Genomic DNA, 14,141 nt, shown 5'->3' with positions numbered 1-14,141 from the left:
CGTGTGAAAACACATTTCCATGAGGAGAAATAGCACTTTATAAAATTCAAGACACACTTAACACGTGTTAGCTCTCGTACCACTATGTCATTGTTAGAACAAGCCCTCTGAGTTGTACACATGGATTTGCATTGTTCTAACTTTCAATTCAATTAATCAGACAATTATTAAACTCTTATTTTGTCCCTGGAAAACCTATGCTGATATCTGAAAGTGCTATATAGATGCTAAAAGACAAGTGAGTCCAAAATATTGAGTGTAAGTAATACTGGAGATTAACAGGCACTCTCCATACATTAATGGTATGAGAGTAAAGTATTGGCACAAGTTTTTGGAAGACAATTTGTCAGTATTTGTCAAAATTAAACGGGTATACTTTTTATCTCAGAATTTTAACCTCTAGGAATTTTTCAGCCACAATTGTGCAGAGAGATATGTACAAGAATGTTCACTGAGGCACAGTTTGTAAATGAAAAATTGGTAACTTAAATTTTCATCCATAGGGAAATGATTAAATTCTGGCAATTCCATAACTGAAGTTCTGTCCAGTCATTAAGAACAATGGAGTGGGTGTATACAGCATGTGCTGAGTGAAAAGAAAGGTTAAAAAAGCAAGTTGGAGAACAAAATATATAGGATAAGGTTTAAAGAACTACTCAAAATTTGGAAACAAGGGTGTGATAGGACGAATGATGATCACTTCCTTCCACCTTGCCCCCGAAATCTTGTCCTAATCCTCATAACCTGTGAATATGTTATGTTACATGGCAAGGGAGAATTAAGGGGCAACTGAGGTTGCTAATCAGTTGGCCTTGAAATGGGAAGTTACCCTGGATTATCCAGGTGTGCTAGATATAATCATAAAGGTCCTCACAGAGAAAAGGCACAGGTATTTGAAGATGTTGCACTTTTGTCTTTAAAGATGGAGGAAGGGGCCACACACAGAAATGCAGTTCTAGAAGCTGTTAAAAGCAAGGAAATAAGATTCTCCCATAGAGCCTCTAGAAGGAGCAGGGCCTGTCGACACTGATTTTAGCCCAATGAAACTGGCTTTGGATTTCCATTCAACAGAACCGTAAGAAAATGTGGTTTTTAAAACCACCTAGTTTGTGGTGATTTATTAAAGCAGCACTAGGAAACTCATACAAAAGAAAGAGATGATTACTTGATGCTTTAATGTCATGTTAAGAGCATTTTCACACAACATTGTAAAATGACTATAACTCAATAAAATAAAAAAATGTTAAACAACAAAAAAAAGCATTTTCTAATAGGCCTGTTTGGGTGTCATCTGACTCTCTAGGTCTAGAGAACTGTAATTTGGCATGATTGGATTCAGTCATTTTACAATTCTGTGAAACTGATAAGATGCAATGACATTTTCTGTCCACCTAAAGAAGACACCACGATTTTAGTTCATACTGCCCTGTTGGACATTAATCGGCTTTAATTCTAACTTAGCAATATTATTTTTGCATTTCTTTGTTTTTTAACTGACTATATATAAACTACCAGTTCTCATATCCTCTTTTGATTTAACTTTGCCATCCTGCTGGTTTCCTTCATGAGTTAAAATTAAACTTTGACACATGCACACACTCTATTTGCATGAATTTTTTTGAACATTTTGAAAATCATATTTTAACAATGATTATTTTTGTAAAAACAAAACAAACAACAATATGGTGGTAGGAGGAGCTGGAGGAAAGTGCTCCAAACTCTTTATAGCAGTTCTCTGGTTGAGGAGGATGCAGAGATGATTAGGGATTTCTTTTGTGTTAAGTAGCTTGCAATATTTGAATTTTGTATAATTTTAGATGTTTGAAATCTGAAAAATATATTATATTAAAAAGTAAATATATGTAAAAAACAATTTACACACAGTGTCTGCCCCCAACAAATTTAAAATCTGGTTGGAGAGAGATGTACTCTATACAACTAACTAGAAATATAAGGCAAATTATGATAGGTACCCATGAATGAAGTGGGTTGTCATCTGTTGAGTGCTTATTAGATACCAAGGTCCATGTTGGATCATTTACATAATTTTATTTCATCATCACAACAGTCCTCTGAAGTAGATGATATCTGTCTCCATTTTTCAGATGAAGAAACTAAAGCTGAGAGTGATTTACCTAAGGTCACACAACTACTAGGGGAAAGAGCCAGAATTTAAATCTTGGTCTTTTTGATTCCAAAGATCATATTCTTTGCATTCTACTACACTGCTGCACATAGATGTTGGTCTCATGGTCTGGACTGGGTAGGACTGAAGTTAATGGGTATTTTACACTCATCGTTGGCTCTTTAAATGGGGCGAGTACATTCACAGAGGGGAACAAAGGACCCTTATCTCTAATATTTACCCAAATTAGCCCATGGCTTAGCCTTGTCTGTATGCTTTCCTGTCTTCCATTGCTCATATTCTTGGCTTTAGGTTCCAGTGCCTACTTGCTTTCCTGATCCATTTGGCTCTGCTTCTCTGGTATACAAACCTTTGCCTGCCTCACTTGACTGTTCAATTTGCCCTTTCCCATTGGATTGGCTCCCTTGCTAATGAGAGATTCCTCCTGTGAGCCTTGGCCCCAGGTACTCACACCTGCTAGGTAAGCTGCCTTGTCTTCCAGCCAGGAAAGTGGGACTGAACGGGCATAGCCAGGTCAGTAAACTAGAACATCTCTGGGAGTGTCAGGGAAGAATCATGTTTGCTTAAGTGGCCAAGCCAGGAATTCAGTGCCAGAGCAGAAAAGCAGGAATTTATTAATTGGGAATGAAGTTGAAGCTAGGATTTGAAGGATAGGCAGGTAGATAACAGGACAAATCTGAAGTCTACAGGGGTAGCCTGGCCTGAAAACCAGTGTGGCATTGACTGAGACAGCAATGGAAGGAAGGAATGCAGATGCTTGTCACTAAGTGAATGAGTGAGGTTTGGGGTTTTATTGCCTAATCATTGGAGACTGCTTCTGTTTAGGCTTTCTCTATAATACCTGTCAGTGTAAGGCAACGAGATATAAGCAAAGTGCTGTGAGAGCACTGAGGAAAGATTCAATTGGGACTGAGAGCCTTGAAGGATAAATAGAGTTGCCATTGGTGGTGGGTGGGGTTGCATTTTAACAGAGGGAACAAACAAGCAATGACACAGAGCTGTTGCAGATGACATGATACTATATATAGAAAACCTTAAAGACCACCAAAAAACTATTAGAACAAACAAATGAAATTGGGTAAAGTTGCAGGATACAAAATTAATATACAGAAATCTATTGTGTTTCTATGCAATAACAATTAACTATAAGGAAGGGAAATTTAGAAAACAGTCCCGCTTACAATTATATCAAAAAGAATAAAACACCTAAGAATAAATCTAACTAAGGAGATAAAAGACCTGTACTTGGAAAACTATAAGACACTGATGAAAGAAAATGAAGACGACACAAATAGATATACTGTGCTCATAGATTGGAAGAATTAATATTGTTAAAATGACCATAATCCCCAAAACAATCTACAAATTCAATGCAATCTCTATTAAAATACCAGTAGCATTTTTCACAGAACTAGAACAAATAATTCTAAAAATACATATGAAAACACAAAAGACCTCAAATAGCCAAAATAATCTTGAAAGAGAAGAACAGAGCTGGAGGAATCACACTCCCTGACCTCAGACTATACTACAAAGCTACAGTATTCAAAACAGTATGGTACTGGAACAAAACCAGACATGTATCAATGGAGCAGAATAGAGAGCTCAGAAATAAACTCACACTTAAATGGTCAATTAGTCCATGACAAAGGAGGCAAGAATATACAATGGGAGGAAAGATAGCCTCTTCAATAAATGGTATTAGGAAACCTGGACTGCTTTCCCACATCATATACAAAAATAAACACAAAATAGATTAAAGACTTAAATGTAAGACCTGAAACCATGAAACTCCTAGAAGAAAACAGGCAGTATGCTCTTTGACATTAGTCATAGCGATATTTTGGATGTCTCCTCAGGCAAGGGAAACAAAAGCAAAAATAAACAAATGGGAATATATCAAATAAAAAGCTTTTGCACAGTGAAGGAAACTCAACAAAATAAAACAACAGCCTACTGAATGGGGGAAGATATTTGCAAATGATATATACAATATAGGGTTAATATCCAAAATACACAAAGAACTCATACAACTCAACATTAAAAAAACAGCCTGATTAAAAAGTGGGCAGAGGACCTGAATAGACATTTTTTTTTAAAAAAGACATACAGATAGCCAAGAGACACATGAAAAGATGCACAATGTCACTAAATCATCAAGGAAATACAAATGAAAACCACAATGAGATATCACCTCACTCTTGTCAGAATGCCTATAATCAAAAAGACAGCAAATAACAAGCGTTGGTGAGGATGTGGAGAAAAAGGAACCATTGTGTACTCTTGGTGGGAATGTACATTGGTACAGTCACCATGTAGAACAGTATGGCAGTTCCTCAAAAAATTAAAAATAGAACTATCATACAATCCAGCAATTCCACTTTTGGGTATTTTTCTGGAGAAAACAAAAACACCAATTAGAAAAGATACATGCAACCCTATGTTCATTGCAGCACTATTTACAATAGCCAAGATACGGAGGCAGTGTAAGTGTCCATTGATAGATGAATGGATAAGGAAGATGTGAGATACACACACACACACACAATAAAATATTAGTCATAAAAAAGGATGAATGTTGCTTATATGTCATTGCCTGACACTGCCAGGCAATGTCATATCAAATGGCTGGAATGCGATGATACTATGCTAAGCAAAATAAGACAAGAAAAGACAAATACTGTATGATTTCACTTATATGTGGAAACCCAAATGAAAAAAAAATAACGAAACAGAAACAAACTCAGATACAGAGAAGAAACTGGTGGTTGCCAGAGGGGAGGGGTGTGGCAGGATACAGGATAAGTGAAATAGGTGAGAGAGATTAAGAGTTACAAACTTCCAGTTATAAAATAAGTGTCATGGAATGTAATGTACAGCATGGGGGATATATTCAATAATATTATAATAACTTTGTATGGTGATGGTAACTAGACCTAGGGTGATTATTTGTAATGTATAAAAATATCGAATTAATATGCTGTATACCTGGAGCTAATACAATATTTTACATCAATCTATCCTTCAATTTAAAAAAAGAGCTGTCAAGGCCCATGACATATATGTTCACTAAACAGGAAGTAGTTTCAGTGTGGCTGGAATATAGTGTGCATTAGAGATGAGGCTCAGGGAGAGATGAGGTTAGAAAGGTAGAGTGGGAGGTGGGGGAACTGTGGAGGTGCCTTACATATATTGGCTAAGAATCCTGAATTTGAATTTGTAAGCAATGGGGAATTATTTAAGGCTTTAAGAAATCATCATACTGAAAAACTGACATTCTTGGATAATGTATAGTTCTATGAATGTTGACACATGTAGAGATTTGTGTAACCACCACTGCAATCAGGACACAGAACAGTTCCAATACCCCAAAGAACTCCCTTTGTAGTCATACCCTTCCCACACCTCTAATCCCTGGCAACCACTGATCTGTTCTCTTTCCCTATAGTTTTGTCTTTTTGAGAATGTCGTCTGTATGGAATCATACAGTACATAACCTCTTGCACTGAAGGTTTCTGAGCAGAGGTAATTAAGGCTATTTCAGGAAGATCACTTTGGTGTTGTGTGAAGGATGGATTAGATGAGTGTAAAACTAGATGTCAAGAGACCAGCTGCCAAGAATTCAAACCAGAGATGACTGTTAATGGTACATATTCATTAAAGGGCTGATTGTAATTAATCAAATAGCTGTGGGGCGAAAAAAGAAACTAAACAAGGTTATGTTTACATATCTATAATGTTTTGATATACTTTAGTATGATCACCCAAAGGGTGTAATAGTACATACACAGAGGGACCAAAAAACAAAACAAAACAAATAGAAAAAACCAGGCCACAATAAAACACATACAGAATAGTCCAAATTTTATTTTTTTTTAAAAAGACATGTATATATGGATAGTAAAATGTCTGGAAGGTGTATAAATACACACCAAGATCTTAATGTGTTTCTTCTGTGTGATGGGATTAGAAGTGATAATTTTCTTCTCTATAATAGTCTACATTTTCAAAGCCATATTTCCTCTCCTCCTGCTCCCCCACCTCAACCTTGATGCCTGGAGAATAAGTGGGATATATGAAGTTCTTTGTGCTTTTTTACTACTTGATATAATTCTAGACATATGTTAGATGTGATAAATTTTATCATCATTTATCAGTTACAATTTCTAAGTTATTAAGGAAAGAGTTAAGGTACTGTAATGAATTGACTTGACCAGGATCACACAACTAATTAAGGGTAAATCAGAATGGAATCTAGGGCTTATACCTCTAGTCCATACTTCTTTTCAAAAACAACTTATAAAAATATTCAAACATACATAAAAGAAGAGAGAAAACTATAATATACTTTCATGTACCATCACCCAGTTACAACATTTATCATCTTGCTATTCTTATTTCATCAAGCCTCCAATTATTTTTTCTTTTCATCTGGCTGGAAGATTTTGAAGAAAGTTTCACAGTAATTACTTTGACGTACATTCTATAACTGTGAAATATATTAAGAAATGCACGTAAGTACTATGTCATCATCACACTCAACAAAATTAATGATAATTCCTTAATTTTCAGTCCATATTCATATTTTCTCAATTGTTTTCAAAATGTCTTTGTACTGTTGGTTTATTCAGATCAGGATCCAAACAAGATCCACCCATCACACTTGGGTAATTGTTATCGTCTCTCTTATTTTGCAATAGTCCATCCTCCCTTTTTTATGTCACTGACTTGTTGAATAAACTAGGTCATTTTTTTCTGTAGACTATCCTGCACTATGAATATGGCCAATTGCTTCCTTATGATACTGTTTAACTTGCTCTTCTGTCACTTATATTTCCTGTGAACTCTTAGATCCAGTGATTTGATTAGATTTAGTATTAATTTTTTTATATTAAGGTGCATTATGTCTGCATATCTCATTTTGATTGACGCTAAGATTGGTAAGTGAGTTTAGATGATGCCAGCTTATACCCCTATTATGAAGATCTCCATCAACCTTTTACCAAATAACCATTGCCTAGATCATTATAGAATGGCAAAATGGTGATTCTTCTAATACTAACATTTCTTCTGCATTTATTAGCTGAAGTTCTTCTATAAAAAAGAAGTTTCCCTCATCAGCTATTTGCTTAATCTGAGGCAATTTATACAAGGAAAGGCAGGATAAATACTTTGTTTTCTCTTGGTCTTCTAGGGAATAAGTTGTTGCCTTAGCAGTTTCCAATGGTGCTCAGCAAAGGTTTTGTTTTATTTTGCTTTGCTTTTTAGCATCATTATGAATTTATGTAATTTTATGTTAGACGTGCTTCAATCCAATGCAGTCATTATTCTTTGTTTAATAAACTTTTAACTTTAGACTAGCTTTAAATTTACAGAAATGTTGCAAAAAGTTCTCATATACCCCTCACTCAGTGTCTCCTATTTTTAACATCTATCTTACATTACTATGATACATTTGTCACAACTGAGAAACCATTATTGATGCACTGTTATTAACTAAACTCCATTGTTTACTCGGATATCACTAATTTTTCCGTAACCCCTCTTTTCTGTCCCAGGATCCTACCCAGGATACCACATTACATTTAACTGTCATGTCTCCTTAGCTTCCTCTGGTCCGTAACAGTTTCCCAGACTTCCCTTGTTTTTAATGACCTAGAGAGTTCTGAGAAGTACTGGTCAGGTATTTTATAGAATGTCCCTCAACTGGGGTTTGTATAATATTTTTCTCGTGGTTAGACTGGGCTTATGTGTTCTTAGGAGAAAGACTACAGAGGAAAAGTACTCTTTTCACCACATCATATGAAAGATGTATGCTATCAACATGACTTATCACCAGTGATAACCTTGATCACCTGGCTGAGGTAGCATTTGCCAGGTTTCTCTGCTGTAATATTATCTGCCCCCATTCCATACTCTAGTCTTTATAAGCAAGTCACTAAGAGCAGCCCACACTCAAGGGGTGGGCAGTTAAGTTCCATCTCGGTAAGGAGGTATTATCTACATAAGTTATTTGAAATTCCATCTGTATGTGGAATTTGTCTATTCTCCCCCATTTATTTATTTGTTCAATCATTTATTTGCATCATGGATATTTTATTCTTTGGGCTATAATCCAATCCTTCCTCCCTCCCTCCTTCTCTTCCTTCCTTCCTTCCTTCCTTCCTCCTCCCTTTTCTCTCTCTTTCTCTTTCTCATTCATTCATAGTACCTTGTTACATCTGGTGATGGTTAAAGTCTAGATGGGGTGAGATCACATTTTTTTTTCTGTTGTGTTTGGCTGGAATAGAGCAGTTGTTCTCTAAAAATTTTCTGTCTTGTTAGGCTGCCCCTTGCCGAGTCCACTGGATAAAGACAGCAGGCTTCTGCTGGAGTTTTGTTTGTTTTTTGGGTTTTGTTTTTTTGCTTTTTTTTTTTCTGTCTATACTCATTGGTGTTTCCAAGTTGCTGGCTTCTTCCACTCCAGGATATATGAAGCAAAAAGAAAACCCAGACAACTCAGGTCCCTAGCCTGTCTGCCTTCTTATCTCCATCTTTCAGAGGCTTCTTATGTTTGTTTATTTCCAGAGGTTTTAGTTGTCCTTAGTGAAAGGAACAGGAAAAAATATGTCTACTCCATCTTCCCAGCAACAAACTTTTGGACATTGACCTTATGTCCTGCTATCTCACTAAAGTCACTTATTAGTTTGTGGAGTTTTTTGTAGATTCTTTGGGGTTTTCTACATAGTTTTACTTCCTCCATTACAATTAGCATGTTTTAGGCAATTAAAAAAAATCTTTATATATAATAATTCTTTAAATGCCATATCATTGCAAGTTTCTTTTTTGAGATCTAGTTCATTTTTATTGAGGTATAGTTGCTTTACAATATTATATTAGTTTCAGGTGTACAGCATGGTGATTCAGTATTTTTACAGTTTATACTCCATTATAAGTTATTATAAGATAATGGCTATAATTCCCTGTGTTATATAATATAGCACTGTTGTGTCTCTTAATCTCATACCCCTAATGTGTCATTTGTATTATTTTTTTAGATTCCACATATAAGTGAAATGATATGGTATTTGCCATTCTCTGACTTATTTCACTAAGCATAACACATAATATTCTTTAGGTCCATCCATGTTGTTGCAAATGGCAGGATTTTATTCTTTTTTATGGCTGAGTACTATTCCATTGTGTATACATACCACATTTTCTTTACCCAGTCATATGTTGATGGACACTTAGGTTGCTTCTATATCTTGGCTATTGTAAATAGCACTGCTATGAACATTAAGGTGAGTGTATTTTTGTTTTTTTCTGGATATATACCCAGGAGTGGAATTACTGAATCACATTGTAGTTCTGTTTTTAGTTTTTTGAAGAAACCAGCCAACCCTTGTAATTTTCCTTTAGGCAACTACCAGACAGGTCAAAATACACATTCACAATTCTTTGAGCATAAGGACTATATTGTTTCCTCTGGCACAACCACCTGCACCAGGAGTATAGGTTGTTATTTTCACAGCTGCTGCCAATCTGGTGAGTGAGGGATGGCAAGCATACAACTTAAAAATGCCACAGTCCCCTTTTCCTGCTATGCAGCATCTTCTTTCTTCATTAAGCTTTCCCTTGGTTGGTATGAGTTTTTACTAGATTCCAAAGGTCCCAGAAAGTTGATTTTGAAAGTCTGATAGCTTATTAGTTGCTTTTGTGGAGGGATGGAACCCTGGAATTACCTACTCCATCATTTTTGGTAAACTCTTTTTTTTTTGTAAGGATAGCAATTCCACTTCCAAGCTCCTAATATGCCTGAGCTAAAGCCAGATGTCCACTCATTACTTTTTAATGCACAAATTGTTTTCATCATTGGCCAGTGAAATCCCCTTCAGAATGGCTTGTTGTCCTTTTGACAGAATCCCAGTCATCTTTATTAGCTCCCTTGCTTTCTGGTACAGGGTCTAAGGCTTATCTTGGACATTCACTGACTCAGACCTGGATAGCCATTTCTCCAAGGGCCTCTGGTTCCTTTAGGTGGGAAATGGTATTTAAAGACCAAAGCCTGTGTGCTAAGGGTATTAGTTGCTGTTGAGTTGTCATTGCTTCTAGGCTTTTCACTGGCTAGAGCTAGGGAAAACATTTGTAAAAATGAAAAGTATCATGAGTTCATAATGATATTTCCAGTTCAAACTCAGTAGTACAGGGCTTTACCCAATTTCTTTATTTTATATTTTTATCTTTTTTCTCTTACCCTGATCATCTTGGTTTCTAACTACATTAACATCATACTTATTTGGTTTATTCTAAATAAAGCAATAATAATTTCAAAATAACAATGCCAATAGTATTATTAACAATAAGACTACTGAAAGCTGTTTAAAATTTCTTTGTGGTTCATTTTGTTCTTAGACCACATATCACTAGGGATGTATAGCCAAAATACTGTCTTTTAAAGTCACTTGATGTTATTCTTTTCTTTGTATGATTATGCCAACTTGATATGCAGTGAGGCCATTTGTTTCTGTTTGTTTTCCATTTTTAAGGGTTATTTTTTATTTTCTTTTGACTTAATTTCATTTTTAATCATGCTTCCAACATCAGAACTAGATCACAAGGTACATTCAGAGATTAGCTTCCATTCTTTTTTTTATTGTCTTCCAAGTGGTGAATTTATTTTTTATTCCACCCAAAATTGACAGCCAATTTCTGTGCTTTCCTTGCTAATATTAATACAATTTTTCCATATTCTTGTGTCTCTGAATAGTTTTTCTTTATATATTTTGATATTTCACTAACAAATAGTTATTTTGCTTTCATCACAGATAATGCTTTTTTCAATATAAAATGAAGTACTTTGCCTAACTTAATGCTTTTCCCCCTTCATTATTACATTTGACATTTATATGTCAAAGTTAAGGGGAAGAAGTAAGCACAAGTCTAGAACCATGTAAAGCTAAACTTTTTCAAAAGCTAAACATTAATAGTAGTTCTCTTTAAGCAGTGGGATTACAATGGATTTTTTTTCCCTTTTCTGTGCTGTTTTCTAAAAAATTTAACCTATGCATTGCTTCTCTAATCAGATGTTTCTGTACTTTAACAAAGCAACCAAGGTTGGAAGCTGCTTTGTGCCCTCATTTTTTCTGGGCCATGTGTTTGCCATGCATTTGGATGCCTCCTAGGCATCATGACGACCTCTGGCCCTGCTCCTTTTACTGTTTCCCAATCTAGATTGAATACCAGGTTAGAAATCTAGAATCATGTTGGAAACCTAGCAGGGTGGCTTCCATTCTTATCACTGTACTCTTTTCCTTCTTTCCCCCAGCTTTTTAGAGTTTGGTTTATACTATTGAGTTCCTTGTTGAAAAACATAAGCAAGCATGTATATGTGTGTATATGTATGTGTATGTATTTCTACCCCTCTGTTACTGAAAAGGCGGCACGCTGTAGGAACTGTTCTCTGCCTTGCTTTTTACCACTTACTGTATCCTGGAGATCATTCTTTGTCAATATATGAAGATTATCTTCATCCCTTTTTATAACGATATATTACTCCAATCCATGGGTTTCTTTCAGTCTTTTGATATTGCAAATAGTGTCACAGTGAATGTATAGGACGCATGCCATTTTGCATTTTTTTCCCAATATGTCTTTGGAATAGTTTCTGGAAATTGAGATTGCTTTATGTGTGCCTATCTAATTTTACTAGAGACAAATTCGTCTTCATAGGGGCTGTACCATTTTGCATTCCCATCACCAGTGTGTGAGTTCAGGCCTCTTTATATCTCTCCACAGAGCTAGTGAGGATCCAATTGGTATCTCTGGTCTTCATGGAACTGGAGCTACTTCACACCCTTCACCGCTCATCCCACAGATATATACCAGAGCTGGCATCCTATTATTTTCCCTATTACATACCCTGTGCTAAAAACAAATGAGTTGCCTGACAGTAATGAGGAACGAAGTAATGTGCAAGCCTTGGCTTGTTATGAGCCACGTCCCAAGCTGTCTGAAGCTGCGGCAGGTTCTGAAACATGTTAAACAGCCCTGACAGCCTGGTTGCAAATGAGTCCACATGGTCTGCTGTCTGTACCAATTATGTGATCTTGCCTATGCCCCTGACTGGAGGGCATAGGCCAGGACACACAAGACAGAATGGGACATTAGATGTGCACCTTTATACTTCCCTGAAGTACTTGTTTTCTGTTCACTATTATCAGCTTTGAACTAAGCCCATTGGAGGCATCCAAAAGACAAACACATCATTGTCATTGTTGTTGACACTTCTTTCATCTGTGCCACTAGTCTTCACTTGCATTCACTGCTTCTCCAAATGTTTCCTTGGAGCTCTTGCCATCTTGTGGCAGGTCGGCAGGCTTAAGAATTGAAATGTTGACTTTTCATAAGTGTGACGAAAACGTTGGCAACACCGTGAAGTAGAAAATGTTCATTACCAGTGTTCCAAGATTTTTTCTAGACCTCCCCTTATTCTTGCACTCCCAGACTTTCTTCAAGGTACCCTCTCTCTGACCTGAAATACTTAGAGGCTTGGTGGTCTCTGCACCTATCAATAGCTTCTTGTAACCATATGTCATCACATTCCTCTCCCAGAGAGTTTGTCCTCTAGCTGTGAAAAGAAAGCTTCTGTCTTTGGCTAAAAGAATTTCAGGCACCAGGGAGAGTGGCAATGGTAGAATGAAGGGAGGGTACAAACTTGAGAGTGAGACTGTTTCCTGGAATCATGTCATACAAGCATCATCTATTCAGCCTCTGCAGGGACCCTGACTTAGCAAGCTGAGAGAGAAACTGAAAGCACTTTCTGATATAATGGCAAATTTTCACAGTACCATATCATTTATTGCTATCCATGGTACATGCTGGGTACTGTAGCTCATTAAAGCTTTTCCCCAGAGCTGACTCGATGTTTCATTGGTAGTCTAAAAGGTGTGACCCGAAGGGTTCCGGAAAGACTCTGGAACCAAAAAGATGTTTTCCACTACACTTTTTCTCTTCCGGAAATTTTCACTTGTATGTGAATATGTGTATTTTAAATTATAAAAGCAAAGCATGGTTCCACTCAAAATGGCAGATTGAACATATGAATTTGTTTTTGCCCCATTTAAATGACTTGCAAAATGATAACAAGACAAAAGGATTGGTATCCAGAATATGTGTGTTGAATATGTGAAAAATGACAATGCAGGGAGTTTTTAAAAGACATAACCCATAAGAACCAAGAGAACAGGAAAGAAGATAGCAAAGGTAGTATTTTTAAAGCTGGAAAGCAAGTGAAGTAGGTAATTTACTCAGCAGATCTGAGAAAGTGGAACCTTATAACAATAGTGAGAAAAAAACCAATTTACACTGCCCTCCAAAAGGACTCAGAAATTGACGGCAGCTTTGAAAATGGGAATGAAGATGGGCCTAAAAACAGGGGGATTGGTTGCAAGTCTGTCTAAGAAGCAAATCTCCAGAATCCTTCCTACATTCCATGCACATGGCAACTGTCCTTTTCCCTGGCAAAAGATTGGAGATTTATTTTCTGGAAAAGGTAAAACAGAGAATCTCTAGACAGGAGGGATTCCAGATACCATTGAAGACAAAGGTATCCAACCAGAAACAGAGAGATTAAGTGAATGTTTACAAACTGAATGCTGATAACTTTAGCCCTGTTCCCCACGCAGTTTCCAGAAAGCTGTTGGCCAGGTGTGTATCCTCCAGATGGGAGATTGGAAGACTCCTCTCTGGAGAATCAGAAAAGCCCAAGAAGAAAGACCTAAATATGTCAAGTGTTCCCCCAATGAAATGGCCCAACTACATTATCCTACAGTAAGGTCACAGTTGACGAACACCAACTACAGGCTTTGAACTTCCAATCAGCTTTTTCGTTTCCATTGTTAATTATAATCAGTGGTCAGAGATCAGTACACATCTGAAGAAAGTCTCTAATACGAAAGATAGAAGCCAAAATAAACATAGCAAAAGTGGATAATTCAGAGTTTCTCAATCTATT

The sequence above is a fragment of the Vicugna pacos genome, chromosome X (genome assembly GCF_048564905.1).
Source record: "Vicugna pacos chromosome X, VicPac4, whole genome shotgun sequence".
NCBI classification, from domain to species: Eukaryota; Metazoa; Chordata; class Mammalia; order Artiodactyla; family Camelidae; genus Vicugna; species Vicugna pacos.
Note: the sequence above shows the minus strand (reverse complement) of the source record.